This window comes from Pseudophryne corroboree, chromosome 7, assembly GCF_028390025.1.
Source record: "Pseudophryne corroboree isolate aPseCor3 chromosome 7, aPseCor3.hap2, whole genome shotgun sequence".
NCBI classification, from domain to species: domain Eukaryota; kingdom Metazoa; phylum Chordata; class Amphibia; order Anura; family Myobatrachidae; genus Pseudophryne; species Pseudophryne corroboree.
In genome coordinates, this window is record NC_086450.1 from 516762837 (window position 1) to 516787694 (window position 24858).

Sequence of the window (24858 nt, forward strand, 5' to 3'; positions counted from 1 at the left end):
AGTAACTCGGCTTTTCCAATCGGGTGATGAAAAGCCGCCTGGGATTATCCCACCACTATGCCACCAATTTCTGTGACAGGACGATACCGTACGGAAGCACTCGCAGCTTCCGCGTCCCGTTGACTGCGCACAGAATGGAAGGTCAAGCCGCACGAGGCCTGACCACATAGGGGATTCCCGCTTACCGTCAGTAACCGCCTGTTACTGACTCCACCCACTGCGCTGTGGGCGGGTTCTCGCTGCCACCACCAAACTCCTAACCTGCCGTGGCGTTTGGAACCACGGTTCTGCTCTGTATGTGCCGACGCACTGCTTTACCACACCTGTGCGGTGTCGACGAATCCCCACTAGCCACTTGCTAGGCCTCTACCGGTAGCTGGCGGAAGGCGGAGCTTGGAGACGTCAGGTGCTTCCCTGGACAGCCGGAGAACGGGGCTAGGTTTGGCCTAACCCTGTTGGTCACAAGATGAAGCAGTCTTCTTGAGGCAAAGGTGTTTATTGCTCAAATAACCTTTAAAAAGGCTCCTCCCTATTGCTAGGGGCAACAGCATACAATTAAGATGTTTCAGCAGAAGAAGATGTTACAATACACAATCCTATGGGCCAACTGCCCTTCTTTTATCCCTCTCCAAGACCCCTTACCACAGGGGGTAAGCCCGCCCTGTGGTGTACAACCAATCAATGTTTACCCATGAGCTGTGCATGCTCTGGTCTCATGCACACCTTTACATTGTTCCCTATGGACAGTGGGGAGTGGTCGGTCTCCTTTGACCCCCCTATCTTGGAGATTCAGGATACTCCCACGGTGCCGTTCAGTCTGGCTGGGGGGAAGTTTTTCCCTCCTAAACTGACTTCCAGAAACCTGCCCGGGACCCCTCTCACTGCCTGCAGCCTGGATTTGGGCTCCAGAGCTGGGCAGCCTGGCTCCCCGGTCCAGGTCTCTGGTCCACTACGGCTGATCTCCATGGAGCTCCAAGAAACCACTCAGCTTGCTTCACAGCTAAGCTGCTCCTCTCTCTTCCTGTACCCCTGGGAACTATGAGGCTGGATGGGAAAACATTCCGTTTTTGGGGAAAAGGTCTGGGAGAATCCATCAGCCTGCACAGCCATGGATTCCCCCCTCCTGGGACACACAATCAAGTAAGTGCAATTTCTCTTTAAATACATTACATTTTAAATCACACTGTACATTTCCCTGTAACTATACACTGAGCCTGTGCCCTGCACAGACTCTACATACTCAGGCACTGCAGTGCCTTCCCTAGCCCTGCAGCCTGGCTGCTAGGGCTCTCCCTCTCAGTGCTGGAGGTATGGGGCTGGCTTCCCCCATCCTCCAGCCTGCCTTCCTGCCTCTGGGGTTCCAGGGAGCTGGCTCTCCCTGTCCCCCCAGTGTGGCACTAACCAGTGGCCTCGCCGCACGCAGCGGCGCACCCCCCTGTACCTAAGCCCGGCGGCCCGGGACACTTGTCCCGGCCGCCGTGACTCTGGCTTTGTTGTGGCGCTGGGGCGCCGGGAGCGTAGCTCCCGGACCCCAGCGTTCATCAGCCTGCTCGCCCGCCTAATTCACCCACGCCGCTAGGGAGCCGGCTAGCCCGGTCCCCCACGAGCGGCGCCTGTCTTGTGGCCTCGCTGCAGCGTCCGGCGGGGAGCCGGGCTGCAGCGCACCCCCCTCGCCGGCTAGCAGCCTGGGACGTCCGTCCCGGCTGCTGCGGCTGGCCACCCGTGCTGGGCTGAGGCGCTGGGAGCAGAGCTCCCGGCCCCCAGCGGCGGCTCGTACAGAGAGCACTGCAGCGGGAGCCGAGCTCCCAGCCGCAGCGCTCACCCTTCTCCCCGGCGCGCACACTCCAGTGCGCCCGGGGCTACACTGACCGCTGCCGGGAGCGAAGCTCCCGGACTCCGGCGGTCAGCGGCTGCCTCCTCTCCCCCGGCGCGCACACACTGCTGAGCGCGCCGGGGGCTGTGCTCCCTGCCGTGGTCTCCGGAGGGGTCCGGGACCACGGCACATATAAAATACAATTTCTACAATATTTTACAAACACGGCGCCTAGCGCCCAACACATTTAAAATCTGGCGCCAAGCGCCCTTTGTTCTTTTAAAAATGGCGCCGGGCACTAGGGGTTAACCCCTTCAGTGCCGCAGGCGGCCATTTGCCTCGTGGCTGGGGCTCTCCGGCCACAAGAGGAATTGGAGGAAACAGGTACACGAACTGCTAAGTCCACAGTGCCGTCAGAGCATCCACTGCTGGACGTTGCCGCCTCCGGATCCCTCATTCTGGAACAGTGATGATGGAGCTTATTGTTGAGACTAGAAGCCATCAGGTCTAACTGCGGACAGCCCCACCGGTGAACCAGTTGTTGAAACACCCGAGGGTGAAGGTCCCATTCCCCCGGATGGAGGTCGTGCCTGCTTAATAAGTCTGCTTCCCAATTGTCACGCCTGGAATGAATATGGCTGAGATGGCCCTTGCGTTGGCTTCCGCCCAGAGGAGTATCCGAGACACCTCTCGCATTGCGGCCCTGCTTCTTGTTCCTCCCTGCCGGTTTATGTACGCCACTGCCGTGGCGTTGTGCGAACTGTACCTGAATGGCCTAATTTCGGAGAAGATAGGAGGCCTGCAGAAGAGCATTGTAAATTGCCCTGATCAGAGTGCAGATTCCTGACTCGACCTCTTTCCCTGGAAACCTAGCCCTATGGGTCACGGCCCCCCAACCTTGGAGGCTAGCATCCGTTGTCAGTAGAGTCCAAGATTGGGTACTGAAGCTCCGACCATCCACAAGGTGAGACGTGGAGCCACCACAATAGGGAGCTCTGTGCTTTCGGCGACAGAGATATACTCTGGTGCATGTGCAGATGAGACCCTGACCACTTGTCCAGCAGATCCAGCTGGAACGGACGAGCATGGAACCTGCTGTATTGGATTGCCTCGTATGAGGCCACCAACTAGCCCAGTAGGTGGATACAAAGATGAATTGAGATCTTGCAAGGTCTGAGCACCGAGCGGACCATAGCCTGGATTGTCAAGGCCTTGACCATGGGGAGGAATACCTTCTGAGACAAGGTGTCCAGTATCATTCCCAGGAACTGAATCCTCTGTTCCAAGTGAGATTTTTGGAAATTTAGGATTCACCCATATTCCGTAAGAAGGCGAGTAGCCAAGTCAATGCTGTGCAGCAGATATTCCCTGGACACCGCCTTTATCAGGAGATCGTCAAAGAAGGGGACTATGTTGACTCCCATCATGCGCAATTGCAACATCATCTCCGCCATGACCTTCGTGAATACCCTTGGAGCTGTGGAGAGACCAAAGAGTAAGGCCTGAAACTGGAAGTGGTGGTCCAGTATAGCAAACCGGAGATAAGCCCTAAGAGAAGGCCATATTGGAACATGCAGATAAGCATTCGTGATATCCAGGGATAACAGGAACTCCCCCTTCTCCAGGCCAGAGACCACCGCCCTCAGGGACTCCATCTTCACCTTGAACATGTGAACATACGGGTTTAGAGATTTTAGGTTCAAGATTGGCCGTACCAAACCGTCTGGCTTCGGTACTACAAACAGACTGGAGAAAAAAACCCTGTTGTGCAATGGAGGAGGTACTGGAACAACAACCCCCGTTCGTAGTAGTTTTTGAATGGCGTCTTGTAAGGTAACCCTCGCTACAGGTGAAGCTGACAAGAATCTGAGAGTGCTCGAAATTCCAATCGGTACCCTTGGGATATGAGGTCCCTCACCCAAGGGTCCCGGCAGGATTTCGCCCACACATGGGCGAAGTGTCAAAGGCGAGCACCCACCTGAAATGGGCCAACGGTCACACGGAGGGCTTAGTGGATGAGGATCCGGAGGCCTGGCCAGAGATCCAGCAGCCGTTGCTTTACGGGACTTACCTCAATTTCCTCTGGCAGTATTTGAGGCACCTCTGGCTCTACCTCTAAATCTGGCCACACGAAAGGACTGCAGAGAGGGCCTGGGGTAGGTATGTCTAGCAGGAGGTGCAGCAGATGGCAGATAGGTAGACTTCCCCCAAGGTCTCTTGAGAAATCCTCTTGTTCAGTCTTTCCCCAAACAAGGCCTCTCCTGTAAAAGGAAGATTCTCCGCGCCTTTCTTGGAATCAGCAACCGCTGACCATTGACGCAGCCACAGAGCCCTGCAAGCCGAAACCGCCATCGCTGTTGATGAGGCCTATTTCTTTGATTGCCTCACTCATAAAATTTGAGTCAGGATCTCTTCCTGAGGAAGAGTGTTAACCCTTTCAATTATATTATCAGACCATTTTACCATGGCCCTTGTAATCCAGCCGCAAGCTTTAGTAGGCCTCTGTGCTATGCCCACCACTTTATAAATTGATTTGAGTGTAGTCTCAATTTTGCGGTCAGCTGGGTCTTGGAGAGAGATAGCCCCAGGTACAATCTTCACCCTCCTCTGGGTCTGATATATCGTCATCAGTATCAGCCTGCATGAGCTGGGCAAGAGGACGCTTTTGTGGGCAAATGGCAGGGGTGTGAGACGCTGGTATGGGAACTGAATCTCTATTCATCAGGTCATCCATAGACTGTCTTAAGTATTGCGTCTCTTTCTCAGTATGACATAATTTAGTAGAAATATTAGATATCATCCCCTTAATGGGATCTAACCATGCGGGTTCTGCTCCACTAGCCTGAGAATGTGTATAGTCTGGGGATAATGTAGTGATTCCCCCGGGGGAGGACAGACACTCTGCTGTGCAGGAAACACAGTCCCTGGACATGGTAACGTGAAGGAGCACCAACACACAGAAGGTGAAAACACAGTATAACCCACACAGAGCCCGCAGGGAGACACAGAAGATGGAGCCAGCCACACCGCGCAATCTTAGCCAGGTAACACTCAGCTGGGTCGCCGCACTAACTCCCTTAATAGGGCTTAGTATTCTACAACGCCCCCCTTACTAAGACCCCCGGTACCGCTGAGCAGACGTGGAGTCTTTGTGGAGGAGCTGCGCTTCCCTGTGATTCCTGTCAGTGTGAGCTGCAGAGGGAGAATGGCGCTGGTGAGCTTCTGGATCCGCTCATAGTGAAGCCCCACCCCCGTAATTGCGCGCGGCTTCCCGTTTTTTTTATACTGGCCTGAGGTCTCTGTGTGCCTGACAGAGGGTTAGAACCCCTGTGTTGGCCAGGGTGGGTATCATTGGTGGCTCAGCGCGACCCTCACAGCGGGACACACTTATGTGTATGTCCTCCTGAGCCCCCTGGAGCGCAGACTGCATCAGCGCTGCGCTCCTACCCTTGTGCCGCCATCCCCCCCGGCGGACCGCTAACCGGGGCGCTGGCGTTGTACTCACCACTCTTCTATCTTCTGGCTCTGTTAGGGGTGGTTGTGGGTCTGTACACTCACCGTGGTGGGGATTGCGAATAGGTCCCTCAGGAGCTCAGTGTCCTGTCAGCGGAGAAACAGGACCATTAAATCTGTAGGAGGTTTTGTACTCGCTTACCGGCGTCCATTCTCCACCCCAGGAGGTAGCGGGAATCATTTCCTTTCTTCAACAGCTTCAGAAGAGAGACACTACAGGAAGATAACAGAGACAATGTATCAGTTCCGCTGCCAGACACTACAGGAAGATAACAGAGACAATGTATCAGTTCCGCTGCCAGACATTACAGGAAGATAACAGAGACAATGTATCAGTTCCGCTGCCAGACACTACAGGAAGATAACAGAGACAATGTATCAGTTCCGCTGCCAGACACTACAGGAAGATAACAGAGACAATGTATCAGTTCCGCTGCCAGACATTACAGGAAGATAACAGAGACAATGTATCAGTTCCGCTGCCAGACACTACAGGAAGATAACAGAGACAATGTATCAGTTCCGCTGCCAGACACTACAGGAAGATAACAGAGACAATGTATCAGTCCCGCTGCCAGACATTACAGGAAGATAACAGAGACAATGTATCAGTCCCGCTGCCAGACACTACAGGAAGCTAGCAGAAACAATGTATCATTCCCGCTGCCAGACACTACAGGAAGATGACATATAACATACATCAGTCCCGCTGCCACACTCTACAGGAAGATAGCAGAGACAATGCATCAGTCCCGCTGCCAGACACTACAGGAAGATAGCAGAGACAATGCATCAGTCCCGCTGCCAGACACTACAGGAAGATGACAGATAATATACATCAGTCCCGCTGCCAAACTCTACAGGAAGATAGCAGAGACAATGCATCAGTCCCGCTGCCAGACACTACAGGAAGTTAACAGAGACAATGCATCAGTCCCGCTGCCAGACACTACAGGAAGATGACAGATAATATACATCAGTCCCGCTGCCAAACTCTACAGGAAGATAGCAGAGACAATGCATCAGTCCCGCTGCCAAACTCTACAGGAAGATAGCAGAGACAATGCATCAGTCCCGCTGCCAGACACTACAGGAAGATAACAGAGACAATGTATCAGTACCGCTGCCAGACACTACAGGAAGTTAACAGAGACAATGTATCAGTACCGCTGCCAGACACTACAGGAAGATAACAGAGACAATGTATCAGTCCCGCTGCCAGACACTACAGGAAGATAACAGAGACAATGTATCAGTCCCGCTGCCAGACACTACAGGAAGATAACAGAGACAATGTATCAGTCCCGCTGCCAGACACTACAGGAAGATAACAGAGACAATGTATCAGTCCCGCTGCCAGACACTACAGGAAGATAACAGAGACAATGCATCAGTCCCGCTGCCAGACACTACAGGAAGATAGCAGAGACAATGTATTAGTCCCGCTGCCAGACACTACAGGAAGATAACAGAGACAATGTATCAGTCCCGCTGCCAGACATTACAGGAAGATAACAGAGACAATGTATCAGTCCCGCTGCCAGACACTACAGGAAGCTAGCAGAAACAATGTATCATTCCCGCTGCCAGACATTACAGGAAGATGACAGATAACATACATCAGTCCCGCTGCCACACTCTACAGGAAGATAGCAGAGACAATGCATCAGTCCCGCTGCCAGACACTACAGGAAGATAGCAGAGACAATGCATCAGTCCCGCTGCCAGACACTACAGGAAGATGACAGATAATATACATCAGTCCCGCTGCCAAACTCTACAGGAAGATAGCAGAGACAATGCATCAGTCCCGCTGCCAGATACTATATCAGTCCCGCTGCCAGACACTACAGGAAAATAGCAGAGACAATGCATCAGTCCCGCTGCCAGACACTACAGGAAGATGACAGATAATATACACCAGTCCAGCTGCCACACTCTACAGGAAGAGAGCAGAGACAATGTATTAGTCCCGCTGCCAGACACTACAGGAAGATAACAGAGACAATGTATCAGTCCCACTGCCAGACACTACAGGAAGATAACAGAGACAATGTATCAGTCCCACTGCCAGCCATTACAGGAAGATAACAGAGACAATGTATCAGTCCCGCTGCCAGACACTACAGGAAGATAACAGAGACAATGTATCAGTCCCACTGCCAGACACTACAGGAAGATAACAGAAACAATGCATCATTCCCGCTGCCAGACACTACAGGAAGATGACAGATAACATACATCAGTCCCGCTGCCACACTCTACAGGAAGATAGCAGAGACAATGCATCAGTCCCGCTGCCAGACACTACAGGAAGATAGCAGAGACAATGCATCAGTCCCGCTGCCAGACACTACAGGAAGATAACAGATAATATACACCAGTCCCGCTGCCACACTCTACAGGAAGATAGCAGAGACAATGTATCAGTCCCGCTGCCAGACACTACAGGAAGATAACAGATAGTACATCATTTCCGCTGCCAGACACTACAGGAAGATGACAGATAATATACATCAGTCCCGCTGCCAAACTCTACAGGAAGATAGCAGAGACAATGCATCAGTCCCGCTGCCAGACACTACAGGAAAATAGCAGAGACAATGCATCAGTCCCGCTGCCAGACACTACAGGAAGATAACAGAGACAATGTATTAGTCCCGCTGCCACACTCTACAGGAAGATAGCAGAGACAATGCATCAGTCCCGCTGCCAGACACTACAGGAAGATAACAGAGACAATGTATCAGTCCCGCTGCCAGACACTACAGGAAGATAACAGAGACAATGTATCAGTCCCACTGCCAGACACTACAGGAAGATAACAGAGACAATGTATCGGTACCGCTGCCAGACACTACAGGAAGATGACAGATAATATACATCAGTCCCGCTGCCAGACAATACAGGAAGATAGCAGATACAATGTATCAGTCCCGCTGCCAGACACTACAGGAAGATAGCAGAGACAATGCATCAGTCCCGCTGCCAGACACTACAGGAAGATAACAGAGACAATGTATCAGTACCGCTGCCAGACACTACAGGAAGATAACAGAGACAATGTATCAGTTCCGCTGCCAGACACTACAGGAAGATAACAGAGACAATGTATCAGTCCCACTGCCAGACACTACAGGAAGATAACAGAGAAAAATGTATCAGTTCCGCTGCCAGACACTACAGGAAGATAACAGAGACAATGTATCAGTTCCGCTGCCAGACACTACAGGAAGATAACAGAGACAATGTATCAGTTCCACTGCCAGACACTACAGGAAGATAACAGAGACAATGTATCAGTTCCGCTGCCAGACACTACAGGAAGATAACAGAGACAATGTATCAGTCCCACTGCCAGCCATTACAGGAAGATAACAGAGACAATGTATCAGTCCCGCTGCCAGACACTACAGGAAGATAACAGAGACAATGTATCAGTACCGCTGCCAGACACTACAGGAAGATAGCAGAGACAATGCATCAGTACCGCTGCCAGACACTACAGGAAGTTAACAGAGACAATGTATCAGTCCAGCTGCCAGACACTACAGGAAGATAACAGAGAATGTATCAGTCCCGCTGCCAGACACTACAGGAAGATAACAGAGACAATGTATCAGTCCAGCTGCCAGGCACTACAGGAAGATAACAGAGACAATGCATCAGTCCTGCTGCCAGACACTACAGGAAGATAGCAGAGACAATGCATCAGTCCCACTGCCAGACACTACAGGAAGATAACAGAGACAATGTATCAGTCCCGCTGCCAGACACTACAGGAAGATAACAGAGACAATGTATCAGTCCAGCTGCCAGGCACTACAGGAAGATAACAGAGACAATGCATCAGTCCTGCTGCCAGACACTACAGGAAGATAACAGAGACAATGCATCAGTCCCGCCCGCAGACACTACAGGAAGATAACAGAGACAATGCATCAGTCCCGCTGCCAGACACTACAGGAAGATAACAGACAATGTATCAGTCCCGCTGCCAGACAACACAGGAAGATAGCAGAGACAATGTATCAGTCCCGCTGCCAGACACTACAGGAAGAGAACAGATACAGTGCATCAGTCCCGCTGCCAGACACTACAGGAAGATAACAGAGACAATGTATCAGTCCCGCTGCCAGACACTACAGGAAGATAACAGAGACAATGTATCAGTCCCGCTGCCAGACACTACAGGAAGAAAGCAGAGACAATGTATCAGTCCCGCTGCCAGACACTACAGGAAGATAACAGAGACAATGTATTAGTCCCGCTGCCAGACACTACAGGAAGAAAGCAGAGACAATGCATCAGTCCCGCTGCCAGGCACTACAGGAAGATAACAGATACAATGTATCAGTCCCGCTGCCAGACACTACAGGAAGATAACAGATAATATACATCATTCCCGCTGCCACACTCTACAGGAAGATGACAGATAATATACATCAGTCCCGCTGCCACACTCTACAGGAAGATAGCAGAGACAATGCATCAGTCCCGCTGCCAGACACTACAGGAAGTTAACAGAGACAATGTATCAGTCCCGCTGCCAGACACTACAGGAAGATAACAGAGACAATGTATCAGTCCCGCTGCCAGACACTACAGGAAGATAGCAGAGACAATGTATTAGTCCCGCTGCCAGACACTACAGGATGATAACAGATACAATGTATCAGTCCTGCTGCCAGACACTACAGGAAGATAGCAGAGACAATGCATCAGTCCCACTGCCAGACACTACAGGAAGATAACAGAGACAATGTATCAGTCCCGCTGCCAGACACTACAGGAAGATAACAGAGACAATGTATCAGTCCCGCTGCCAGACACTACAGGAAGATAACAGAGACAATGTATCAGTCCCGCTGCCAGACACTACAGGAAGATAGCAGCGACAATGTATCAGTCCCGCTGCCAGACACTACAGGAAGATAGCAGAGAATGTATCAGTCCCGCTGCCAGACACTACAGGAAGATAGCAGAGACAATGTATTAGTCCCGCTGACAGACACTACAGGAAGATAACAGATACAGTGCATCAGTCCTGCTGCCAGACACTACAGGAAGATAACAGAGACAATGTATCAGTCCCGCTGCCAGACACTACAGGAAGATGACAGATAATATACATCAGTCCCGCTGCCAGACAATACAGGAAGATAGCAGAGACAATGTATCAGTCCCGCTGCCAGACACTACAGGAAGATAACAGAGACAATGTATCAGTCCAGCTGCCAGACACTACAGGAAGATAGCAGAGACAATGTATCAGTCCCGCTGCCAGACACTACAGGAAGATAGCAGAGACAATGCATCAGTCCCGCTGCCAGACACTACAGGAAGCTAACAGAGACAATGTATTAGTCCCGCTGCCAGACACTACAGGAAGAAAGCAGAGACAATGCATCAGTCCCGCTGCCAGACACTACAGGAAGATGACAGATAATATACATCAGTCCCGCTGCCACACTCTACAGGAAGATAGCAGAGACAATGCATCAGTCCCGCTGCCAGACACTACAGGAAGTTAACAGAGACAATGTATCAGTCCCGCTGCCAGACACTACAGGAAGATAACAGATAATATACATCAGTCCCGCTGCCACACTCTACAGGAAGATAACAGAGACAATGTATCAGTCCCGCTGCCAGACACTACAGGAAGATAAGAGAGACAATGTATCAGTCCCGCTGCCAGACACTACAGGAAGATAGCAGAGACAATGCATCAGTCCCGCTGCCAGACACTGTAGGAAGATAACAGAGACAATGTGTGGCCGGAGAGGCTCCAGCCACGCGGAAAATGGCCGCCGCAGCACTGAAGGGGTTAACCCCTAGTGCCCGGCGCCATTTTTAAGGACAATGGGCGCTTGGCGCCATATTTAAAATATTGTGGGCGCTAGGCGCCATGTTTGTATTTATGTTTAAAAAAAAATTTTTTTTGAATGTGCCGTGGTCCCGGACCTCTCCGGAGACCACGGCAGTGAGGGCAGCCCCCGGCGCGCTCAGTAGAGTGTGCGCGCCGGGGGAGAGGGCAGCCGCTGACCGCCGAAGTCCGGGAGCTCCGCTCCCGGCAGCGGTCAGTGTAGCCCCTGGCGCACTGGAGTGTGCGCGCCGGGGAGAAGGGAGAGCCGCCGCTGGGAGCCGGGAGCTCTGCTCCCGGCGCCTCAGCCCGTCGGAGGTGGCCAGCCGGGCGGCAAGGGGGGTGCGCCGCAGCCCGGCTCCCCGCCGGACGCTGCGGCGAGGCCACAAGTCAGCGCCACTCATGGGGGACCGGGCTAGCCGGCTCCCTAGCGGCGTGGGTGTAATTAGGATGGCGAGCGCTGGGGTCCGGGAGCTACGCTCCCGGCGCCTCGGCGCTGAAACAAGACAGAGCTACAGCGGCCGCTGGGCTTCGGTACAGGGGGGTGCGCCGCTGCGTGCGGCGAGGCCACAGAGGTAGTGCCACACTGGGGGGACAGGGAGAGCCAACTCCCTGGACCCCAGTGGCAGGCAGGCAGGCAGGCTGGAGGATGGGGGAAGCCAGCTCCATACCTCCAGCACTGAGAGAGCCCTAGCAGCCAGGCTGCAGGGCTAGGGGAGCCAGCACAGACAGGGTCCTAGCAGCCAGGCTGCAGGACTAGGACACAGTGTTCCACAAACCAGACATTGTGTAAAATAATAGAAAGTACAGTGTGTTGTAAGGCACTGCAGTGCCTAGGTATGTGGAGCCTGTGCAGGCTCAGAGTGTATTTAAATGTATAACATGTACAGTGTGATTTAAATGTAATGTATTTAAAGGTAAATTGCACTTACTTGGTTGTGTGTCCCAGGAGGGGGGAATCCATGGCTGTGTAGGCTGATGGATTCTCCCAGACCTTTTCCCCCAAAAAACGGAATGCTTTCCCATCCAGCCTCACACTTCCAAGGGGCACAGGGAGAAAGAGAAGCAGCTCAGCTATGAAACAAGCTGAGTGGTTTCTTGGAGCTCCATGGAGATCACCCGTAGTGGCCTAGAAACCTGGACCGGGGAGCCAGGCTGCCCAGCTCTGGAGCCCAAATCCAGGCTGCAGCAGTGGGCTAGGTCCCGGGCAGGTTTCTGGAAGTCAGTTTAGGAGGGAAAACTTCCCCCAAGCCTAGACTGAACGGCACCTGGGCGTATCCCGATCCTACATAATAGTCAGATAATACGGAGATCTTAGTTGCGTATATCTGCAGATATAGGGTTAAGCCCCCAGGCCGATCGACAAGGCTTCTCCGTCACTGGAGGTCCCTAATACTGGGTATGGGTCCGGGGTGCAGGACCCCACGATGTCGGCACAGGTCGGATGGGATCAGCATTAGGAGGGATTGCTGACTCCCGAGTGCCATAGGGGAAGCCAGGGGTATCCCCAGGTAAGCTGGCTCTCAGATGCTGTAGGAGCCATTACGATGTGGCCTTACACTGGGAATTTAACCCAGGCATATTTGTAATTATTCATGGGGTGGGTTTGGGGTGCGGTGGCCCCTGTGTCGGTATGGCTGGGCTGCTTCAGGTCGGCACACCCTAACACTTTATTAACACTTATGATTTTCCCCATCACTTTGTATATATTATTTTAATCACACCACTTACATAGCACTTCTGTGCTTCTTATTAACCCCTATTAATTTTCACCTGTGTGCTGACCTGGGGTGGCCGACCTGTGCCGACATCGTGGGGTCCTGCACCCCGGACCCATACCTAGTATTAGGGACCTCCAGTGACGGAGAAGCCTTGTCGATCAGCCTGGGGGCTTAACCCTATATCTGCAGATATACGCAACTACGATATCCGTATTATCTGACTATTATGTAGTAATATTTTTCACTCGGTGTGCATTAGGGAACACAGTTTTTTCCTACACAGAATTACCCCTCCCTTTTAGCACCTGAGTGACATTACAATCTGATTGAGCAGCTTTCCATTTTGTGTATCGTATCCCGATCCTCCAAGATGGGAGAGTCAAAGGAGACCGACCACTCCCCACTGTCCATAGGGGACAATGTAAGCTGTGCATGAGACCAAGGCATGCACAGCTCATGGGTAAACATTGATTGGTTGTGCACCACAGGGCGTGCTTACCCCCTGTAGTAAGGGGTCTTGGAGAGGGATAAAAGGAGGGCAGTTGGCCCATAGGATTGTGTATTATTCCATCTTATTCTGCTGAAAACATCTGATTGTATGCTGTTGCCCCTAGCAATAGGGAGGAACCTTTTTAAAGGTTATTGAGCAATAAACATCTTTGCCTCAAGAAGACTGCTTCATCTTGTGACCAACAGGGTTAGGCCAAACCTAGCCCCGTCCACCGGCTGTCCAGGGAAGCACCTAGCGTCTCCAAGCTCCGCTTTCCGCCAGCTACCGGTAGAGGCCTAGCAAGTGGCTAGTGGGTATTCGTCAGCACCACACAGCTGTGGTAAGGCAGTGCGTCGGCACATACAGAGCAGAACCGTGGTTCCAAACGCCACGGCAGGTTAGGAGTTTGGTGGTGGCAGCGAGAACCCGCCCACAGCGCAGTGGGTGGAGTCAGTAACAGGCGGTTACTGACGGTAAGCGGGAATCCCCTATGTAGTCAGGCCTCGTGTGGCTTGACCTTCCAATCTGTGCGCAGCCAACGGGACGCGAAAGCGGCAAGTGCTTTCGTACGGTACCGTCCTGTCACACAATGTATTAGTCCCGCTGCCAGACACTACAGGAAGATAGCAGAGACAATGCATCAGTCCCGCTGCCAGACATTACAGGAAGTTAACAGAGACAATGTATCAGTACCGCTGCCAGACACTACAGGAAGATAACAGAGACAATGTATCAGTTCCGCTGCCAGACACTACAGGAAGATAACAGAGACAATGTATCAGTCCCACTGCCAGACATTACAGGAAGATAACAGAGACAATGTATCAGTCCCGCTGCCAGACACTACAGGAAGATAACAGAGACAATGTATCAGTCCCGCTGCCAGACACTACAGGAAGATAACAGATAATATACATCAGTCCCGCTGCCACACTCTACAGGAAGATAACAGAGACAATGTATAAGTCCCGCTGCCAGACACTACAGGAAGATAACAGAGACAATGTATCAGTCCCGCTGCCAGACACTACAGGAAGATAGCAGAGACAATGTATCAGTCCCGCTGTTAGACACTACAGGAAGATAGCAGAGAATGTATCAGTCCCGCTGCCAGACACTACAGGAAGATAGCAGAGACAATGCATCAGTCCCACTGCCAGACACTACAGGAAGATAACAGAGACAATGTATCAGTCCCGCTGCCAGACACTACAGGAAGATAGCAGAGAATGTATCAGTCCCACTGCCAGACACTACAGGAAGATAGCAGAGACAATGTATTAGTCCCGCTGTCAGACACTACAGGAAGATAACAGATACAGTGCATCAGTCCCGCTGCCAGACACTACAGGAAGATAACAGACAATGTATCAGTCCCGCTGCCAGACACTACAGGAAGATAACAGAGACAATGTATCAGTCCCGCTGCCAGACACTACAGGAAGATGACAGATAATATACATCAGTCCCGCTGCCAGACAATACAGGAAGATAGCAGAGACAATGTATCAGTCCCGCTGCCAGACACTACAGGAAGATAACAGAGACAATGTATCAGTCCAGCTGCCAGACACTACAGGAAGATAGCAGAGACAATGCATCAGTCCCGCTGCCAGACACTACAGGAAGATAACAGAGACAATGTATTAGTCCCGCTGCCAGACACTACAGGAAGATAACAGAGACAATGTATTAGTCCCGCTGCCAGACACTACAGGAAGAAAGTAGAGACAATGCATCAGTTCCGCTGCCAGGCACTACAGGAAGATAACAGATACAATGTATCAGTCCCGCTGCCAGACACTACAGGAAGATAACAGATAATATACATCATTCCCGCTGCCACACTCTACAGGAAGATGACAGATAATATACATCAGTCCCGCTGCCACACTCTACAGGAAGATAGCAGAGACAATGCATCAGTCCCGCTGCCAGACACTACAGGAAGTTAACAGAGACAATGTATCAGTCCCGCTGCCAGACACTACAGGAAGATAACAGAGACAATGTATCAGTCTTGCTGCCAGACACTACAGGAAGATAACAGATAATATACATCAGTCCCGCTGCCACACTCTACAGGAAGATAACAGAGACAATGTATCAGTCCCGCTGCCAGACACTACAGGAAGATGACAGATAATATACATCAGTCCCGCTGCCAGACAATACAGGAAGATAGCAGAGACAATGTATCAGTCCCGCTGCCAGACACTACAGGAAGATAGCAGAGACAATGCATCAGTCCCGCTGCCAGACACTACAGGAAGATAACAGAGACAATGTATTAGTCCCGCTGCCAGACACTACAGGAAGAAAGTAGAGACAATGCATCAGTTCCGCTGCCAGGCACTACAGGAAGATAACAGATACAATGTATCAGTCCCGCTGCCAGACACTACAGGAAGATAACAGATAATATACATCATTCCCGCTGCCACACTCTACAGGAAGATGACAGATAATATACATCAGTCCCGCTGCCACACTCTACAGGAAGATAGCAGAGACAATGCATCAGTCCCGCTGCCAGACACTACAGGAAGATAACAGACAATGTGTCAGTCCCGCTGCCAGACACTACAGGAAAATGACAGATAATATACATCAGTCCCGCTGCCAGACACTACAGGAAGATAGCAGAGACAATGCATCAGTCCCGCTGCCAGACACTACAGGAAGATAACAGAGACAATGTGTGGCCGGAGAGGCTCCAGCCACGCGGAAAATGGCCGCCGCAGCACTGAAGGGGTTAACCCCTAGTGCCCGGCGCCATTTTTAAGGACAATGGGCGCTTGGCGCCATATTTAAAATATTGTGGGCGCTAGGCGCCATGTTTGCATTTATGTTTAAAAAAAATAAATATTTTTAAATGTGCCGTGGTCCCGGACCTCTCCGGAGACCACGGCAGTGAGGGCAGCCCCCGGCGCGCTCAGTAGAGTGTGCGCGCCGGGGGAGAGGGCAGCCGCTGACCGCCGAAGTCCGGGAGCTCCGCTCCCGGCAGCGGTCAGTGTAGCCCCGGGCGCACTGGAGTGTGCGCGCCGGGGAGAAGGGAGAGCCGCCGCTGGGAGACGGGAGCTCTGCTCCCGGCGCCTCAGCCCGTCGGAGGTGGCCAGCCGGGCTGCTGGGCGGCAAGGGGGGTGCGCCGCAGCCCGGCTCCCCGCCGGACGCTGCGGCGAGGCCACAAGTCAGCGCCGCTCGTGGGGGACCGGGCTAGCCGGCTCCCTAGCGGCGTGGGTGTAATTAGGATGGTGAGCGCTGGGGTCCGGGAGCTACGCTCCCGGCGCCTCAGCGCTGAAACAAGACAGAGCTACAGCGGCCGCTGGGCTTCGGTACAGGGGGGTGCGCCGCTGCGTGCGGCGAGGCCACAGAGGTAGTGCCACACTGGGGGGACAGGGAGAGCCAACTCCCTGGACCCCAGTGGCAGGCAGGCTGGAGGATGGGGGAAGCCAGCTCCATACCTCCAGCACTGAGAGAGCCCTAGAAGCCAGGCTGCAGGGCTAGGGGAGCCAGCACAGACAGGGTCCTAGCAGCCAGGCTGCAGGACTAGGACACAGTGTTCCACAAACCAGACATTGTGTAAAAAATAATAGAAAGTACAGTGTGTTGTAAGGCACTGCAGTGCCTAGGTATGTGGAGCCTGTGCAGGCTCAGAGTGTATTTAAATGTATAACATGTACAGTGTGATTTAAATGTAATGTATTTAAAGGTAAATTGCACTTACTTGGTTGTGTGTCCCAGGAGGGGGGAATCCATGGCTGTGCAGGCTGATGGATTCTCCCAGACCTTTTCCCCAAAAAATAGGATTTTGGTACTTACCAGGTAAATCCTTTTCTTTGAATCCATAGGGGGCACTGGAGTACTCTTGGGATATGGACGGCTTCCACAGGAAGTAGGCACTGAATAAATTAATTTTGGAACTATACCTCCCCTCCATATCCCTGAGTACCTCAGTGTTTTTTACTGAGCTGAACAGGAGCGATAGAGAGGTTGACAATGGAGCATTACATATAACATAACTGACAACAATAAAGTTGACCCAACATTACTGACAACTAAACAGTTGACACCATAACTTGTTAATCTGAACCAGTCGGTGAAAGTGTGTTACCATAAGATCTACTGAACCTACCACAAACCAGGTAAACTGCTCTGGGTGGGCGTCCAGTGCCCCCTATGGATTCAAAGAAAAGGATTTACCTGGTAAGTACCAAAATCCTATTTTCTTTTTCATCCACTAGGGGTCACTGGAGTACTCTTGGGACGTACCAAAGTTTCCCCCCGCGGGCGGGAGAGCTGTTTGGCACTTGTAACACTAGGCGGCCAAAGCTAGATGCTGATGCCGCAAACGTATCAAACTTGTAGAGGCGCACAAACGTGTGCACCGAAGACCATGTAGCCGCCCGACAAAGCTGTGTCGTAGAAGCTCCACGACTCGCTGACCATGATGTTCCCACAGCACGTGTGGAATGAGCTGTTATCGATGTAGGCGGCTGTAACCTAGCATGAAGGTAAGCCTGACGTATGGTCACTTTAATCCAACTGGATAAGGTCTGCCTAGAAGCTGGCCAACCCATCTTGGCAGCATCATAGAGAGCAAACAACGTATCCGTCTTACGAACGGTCGACGTTCGGGATACATAAATGCGTAAAGCGCGTACCACATCCAACCTACCAGAGTCTCCTGTTAACATAGGAACTACTATTGGTTGATTGATGTGAAAAGATGACACTACCTTTGGTAGAAAAGCAGAATTCGCTCGGAATTCCGCTCTGTCATCATGAAACACTAAATACGGTGGTTTGCACGACAAAGCACCCAATCTGAAACACGCCTTGCTGACGCTAAGGCTAAAAGAAACATTATTTTCCCAAGTGAGAAATTTAATATCCACTTGTTGTAAGAGTTCATAATAAAAAGACTAAGAAATCTAAAAACCAGATTCAAGTCTTATGGCGCAGTAGGTAGAGTGAATGGAGGCTGAACTCTGAGGACACCCTGCATAAAAGGTGTGAACCGACGGCAATAGGGCCAATCTACTATGAGAATAAATGGACAACTCAGATATCCGCACTTTTAGTGTGGATAAATTCAGACCTCTATCTAACCTAGGCACGCCAAATTCTGTAATAATGAGCTGCCGTAACCGGCTTCCTAGCTCGTAACATGGTTGGAATAACCGATTCTGGAATGTCCTCTCTTCTTAAGAGGGCTGTCTCAACAGCCACCCCGTCAAACGCGGCCGCGCTAAAATCGGGTAAAAGGAATGGACCCTGCTGTAACAGGTCAGAACGTAGTGGGAGCGGCCAAAGACCGACTGCGAGTAGACCGCGGAGATGCGAGAACCAAGCTCTCCGAGGCCAAAGAGGCGTCACTAGTATAACTGTGACGGACTCCCTTTGATCCGTTTTAGCCACAGAGGGAGCAGCGGAAACGGTAGAAATAGATACACGAGACTGTATGGCCACGTGATTGTGAGAGCATCCACCGCCACTGCCTTTGGATCTCTCGTTCTGGACACGACCTGGGGCGTTTGATGATTGTGGCGAGATGCCATCAGGTCCACCTGCGGGTAACTCCACTTCTGGACCAGCATGTGAAACACTTCTGGATTTAATGCCCATTCTCCTGGATGAAAATTCAGACGGCTGAGATAATCCGCCTCCCAGTTGTCCACTACCGGAATGACTACTGCCGACAATATCATTTGGTGATACTCGGCCCAATAGAGGATTCAAGCTACAGATGTGACAACTTACATCTTCGCATTTTTTTTTTTTTTTTACAAATTTGGCACAACATGCAAAACACAGCTAAACTGTTTTTCATGAAAAGCGAGTGGATGAATTTTAAAATTTTTGTTTGCCATAAAAGAATATGTATAAAGTAACATATTAAGGAAGCAAATTTAAGAAAAAAAACACAAGACATGACTAAATCTCCGAGTATATAGCATGCAAAACTGTGCCATACATGACGGGATATAGCAAAGATGTATGTGGACACATCTGTACTTCCCGCATTGCCATACGGCTTTTCGTTCCTCCTTGTTTGTTGATGTATGCGACTGCTGTCGCATTGTCTGACTGCACCTGAACAGCCTGAGCCTGCAGCCTGTGCACTACTTGTCATAGCGCATTGTAAATTGCCCGGAGTTCCAGGACATTTATAGACAGCAATCTTTCGTGATCCGCCCAGAGAACCTGGAGCTGATAATTTTGAACTACAGCTCCCCAACCTCTGAGACTTGCGTTCGCTGTGAGAATTATCCAATTCCAGGCACCGAACCGTTTCCCTGCGGTTAGATTCTGTACTTTGAGCCACCAGAGTAGAGACTCTCTGGCCCTTGGAGACAACCTCACTTCTGCAGTAAATCTGCAGATGCGAGCCCACCACTGTGCGAACACATCCAATTGAAAAGGACGTGAGTGAAGTCCTCCGAACTGAAGCGCTTCGAAAGCCGCCACCATTGTGTCTAATAGGCGAATGCACAAGTGAACCGAGACTGTGCGTGGCTTGAGCACTAATTGTACCAGATGACGAATGACCTGTACTTTCTGTTCGGGTATGTAAGTTCTTTGATTTACCGTATTGAGAATCATACCTAGGAATTGAAGTCGTTGAGACGGAATCAATCAGGAATTCGCGTAGACAATGGTAGGAAATCAGATCCCCCCCCCCCCCCACTTGGTCTGCGATCTATCTCGTTTGGAATCCGACTCCGCCTGTTAGGAACGTAGCCAAAGTGGACGTTATGCGCTACTAGCGAAGCTGAAAACGCAAGAACCAACTGCCAACGTCCAAAGAAGCTGTAGGCAGCAAGAAGTGTAAGGTGGTCTTTATTTAGGGCAAACCTGAACTGGAATGCCCTGCCACTACAGCCTTGTTACCTCAAACCCTTACCAAAGCAGGGCGAAGCAACAGCCCTACTGCTGTGTAGGGTATACTCCGATATGTAGTAAAACACCCAATAATTGCAATTGTCTCTGATTGGAAATTGTTCAGCCTTCGCTGAGAACCTGACGTACTGGCCTGGTGCTATGAGGGCTGGCGGCAAATCGACCGCAACAATGTAACTGAAACTGTCTGCTTTACGCAGAGTACTAACCACTATACGATCACGGCAACTTAAACGAGCCAGGTAGGAGACGACCTACAATCCTATTATCCATAGTCAGATGCGTTATACATTGCGCCACTGGCCCAGATTCGTATTTGTCCGACACACTGTGTGACCGACTCTGCAGCGAAGCTGCTTGTTTGACTATGCATTAGACTTAGTGATCATGTACTCCAACCAGTAAGTACACCACGGAAGTAACGTGTGTATAAACCTGCATTATCGTGCATGTGGTTACCAGCAATAGTGAATCTTCCTGTAGAGTCATGCTGTACAAAACAATTAATAAATTAAACTCCTAACAACACCCCGCTCCTCCAGAGTCTAAGTGTTGTAGGGCAGCAACTTCCGAGAAAGAACCAGGAAGTAACATTAAAAGCAAAAAAAGGTCCTACCATGGCTTTTTTTTTTTTTTTTTTTAAACACCTGTTAAACCAGGATCTGAACCAGTGTCCATGCAAACACAATGTTCACTGTGGCCGGAAACCTAACCACTTGGCTACAGAGCCACCTGTAAAAACAATAAGCAAAGCTGCTGCAGGTGTGGCCATGTTTGCAGTGCTCAACAGATACTGTTAATAAGCACTGAGTGCTGACCAATTATTCTTGCTTACTGCAAAATAGATTTTTAATGTCAGCATATTTTATATATTATTATGGTGCTCCTGCCTGCTCACAGGTGAATCTGCAGCTTGAACTCACCACTGGTTAAGCAGTCTTCCGACTGATTTCACAAATACCCTGTGTACTGGACTGAATGGGATCTCTCTGGACACACAATTGATAGATGTTCATGCTGATTATACATCCAAAATCTGGTACGCCTAATAAGGTTTATTTTGGGGAAAATTATCTTCTATCCTGCAATACTGCGCCATGTGGCGATCTCGTCTTCTTTGACTTCTAGATGGTGTTGATAGCAAGAAATATCCTGACTGACATCTATCTATTTTGACGTGGTTTAAAGAAAATCTCTGGTACGCATTTATATACATCATTTTCAGTGTTGTCCAACACATACAAAACTTACTGCACCATAGGCGCTTGTTCTTCTCCTCTTTTTTACTACAGAATCCATGCCATACACCTCTGGTATACTGAGGAACTGAGCTGCCGCCCTGAAGAGCGGAAGGTGCTTAATATAACTTATTCAAAGCCCACGTGACTTTGCTAGGACTTATATAAAACCTATGAAACTTTGCTACTAGCCACTTTGCGGCTATTATACCACCGACTCTACATACACGGATACACGGAAAAAGTTTTTTACCGTGCGGTCGAATCCAGAAGAAGCGCACCAGTCTACACACATCTTCTTTTTGTCTATTATATATATATATACACATACACACACACACACACATACAACAATGTATATTCACACATATTCAGACTTTAATAAATATATATATATATATATATATATATATATATATATATATACACATACACACTATATATATACACATATACACCTATCCTGATACACAGGTATAACACATTTTTACAAGTCTGAAACTAAATGTGACCTCACACAAGCTTAAAACCTGAGATGACTGCTGCTTGACCACAGCTTAGTTAATGGGCCCTTCTAGTGGCCGGCGCCGGGAGCGCGCTCTGGAGAGCTATCCTGACTGTAAAACCTATGGTAGGTTTATATTGATAGTGTAAGCCCAAACTGAGCTATTTTTAACAGTTTAAACTAGCATGTATCACTGGTAGTACACTGGTGATACCTGTGATACATGTATGTAGGTGATCACTGGTGATACATGTGATACATGTATGTAGGTGATCACTGGTGATACATGATACTAGCATGTATCACTGGTAGTTGGATCACCAGATTCCCCCAGATGGCAAAACAGTATGCAACCCTTGCTTAGCTTCCAAGCTCAGATGAGTTTGTCCAGTGTGGTGTGGCTGTAGATTAAAAAATACCTACAGCACCTTGTACTCCCAGGTGGCTAATCAGGCCCAACCCTGCTTAGCCTCCAAGCTCAGACGAGCTCGGGCGTATCCAGCGTGGTGTGGCTGTAGATTAAAAATACCTACAGCACCTTGTACTCCCAGGTGGCTAATCAGGCCCAACACTGCTTAGCTTCCAAAATCAGATGAGATTGGGCGTATACAGTGTGGTGTGGCCAAGTGAATTAAGCCAAAGCTGCTGCAGGTGAGACCTGAACTCATACTGCTCCACAGATACTGTTTTATAAGCACCATGTGCTGACCAAATGTTATAACATATCTTACTTTACAACAATGAACAAAGCCAGTATTTGGCTGCCACAACCATGATTCAGATTTGCAGTCTTTAGGATAATATCATTATAAACAGTTATGATATAAATAATTATGTATATCCATGTTTTAGACATGGCAAGGAAACTGCTTATTAGTAATTGCTGGTGTCTTACTCATGCAGACAGACAATACAAAAACAAAACAAAACAAAGACAGACAACTTGCACGACTCAGTAATAATAGCACTAAGTTGTCTCTATAAATATATATCTGGCCAAGTGCAGTGCACGCCAGCCATATGCCTGCTCCCAAATTCCCCTTAACACCCCTGCGCCTTCAATGGAGGAGAGATGTACACAGGAAATTCTGGAAATACAACAGGAAACATGGTTAATCTTGTTTTAACAAAGACTTCATAGCCTATTGTAATACATATGCAGCGCTGCTGTATTCCCTTATCAATAAGAGTTGAATCATGAGATTTCATCCAGTGACCCTGACATTTCTGTGTGCAGGGAACATCACTGTGGCAGCAAAGTTACTCACTATAAGAAACCTGCCTTTTGACTCTCATTTGTGTGCCCCCCCATGCTCCGTATACCGTTCTCTATACACGGAGCCGGGCTATGGTGGAGAGGGAGCCCAAAGCGGCATCGAGGGCCTGGGCCACACACACACACAGTATCCCACACAGTGGGGCGGCAGCGTGAGCTGACCGCCCCGTTCAACATACCTGGACCCTGTGGTGAGGGCTATGACGGGCCTTCTCTGTAAGTTCCGTCCAGCCTTTACTGCAGGTTTTAGTCCTGCACATGGTAGTGAGGGAGCTCTTTTTAGAGAGGTCCGACAACCACAGCTGCTAAAGCAGCCTTCACTATCCCTGACCCACGCCTATTGGAAAGGAGGATGGGATGTGGTAAATCGTTGAAAAAAGAAAAACTTAGAAAAAATCCAATGAAATGTGGACCTCTGTGGCAGCAAAGCCACAAGCCTACTAACTGCGTCGAGCACAGAAAAAACACTGAGGTACTCAGGGATATGGAGGGGAGGTATAGTTCCAAAATTAATTTATTCAGTGCCTACTTCCAGTGGAAGCCGTCCATATCCCAAGAGTACTCCAGTGACCCCTAGTGGATGAAAAAGAAAAACGGAATGCTTTCCCATCCAGCCTCACACTTCCAAGGGGCACAGGGAGAAAGAGAAGCAGCTCAGCTATGAAACAAGCTGAGTGGTTTCTTGGAGCTCCATGGAGATCACCCGTAGTGGCCTAGAAACCTGGACCGGGGAGCCAGGCTGCCCAGCTCTGGAGCCCAAATCCAGGCTGCAGCCAGTGGGCTAGGTCCCGGGCAGGTTTCTGGAAGTCAGTTTAGGAGGGAAAACTTCCCCCAAGCCTAGACTGAACGGCACCTGGGCGTATCCCGATCCTACATAATAGTCAGATAATACGGAGATCTTAGTTGCGTATATCTGCAGATATAGGGTTAAGCCCCCAGGCCGATCGACAAGGCTTCTCCGTCACTGGAGGTCCCTAATACTAGGTATGGGTCCGGGGTGCAGGACCCCACGATGTCGGCACAGGTCGGATGGGATCAGCATTAGGAGGGATTGCTGACTCCCGAGTGCCATAGGGGAAGCCAGGGGCATCCCCAGGTAAGCTGGCTCTCAGATGCTGTAGGAGCCATTACGATGTGGCCTTACACTGGGAATTTAACCCAGACATATTTGTAATTATTCATGGGGTGGGTGTGGGGTGCGGTGGCCCCTGTGTCGGTATGGCTGGGCTGCTTCAGGTCGGCACACCCTAACACTTTATTAACACTTATGATTTTCCCCATCACTTTGTATATATTATTTTAATTACACCACTTACATAGCACTTCTGTGCTTCTTATTAACCCCTATTAATTTTCACCTGTGTGCTGACCTGGGGTGGCCGACATCGTGGGGTCCTGCACCCCGGACCCATACCTAGTATTAGGGACCTCCAGTGACGGAGAAGCCTTGTCGATCGGCCTGGGGGCTTAACCCTATATCTGCAGATATACGCAACTAAGATATCCGTATTATCTGACTATTATGTAGTAATA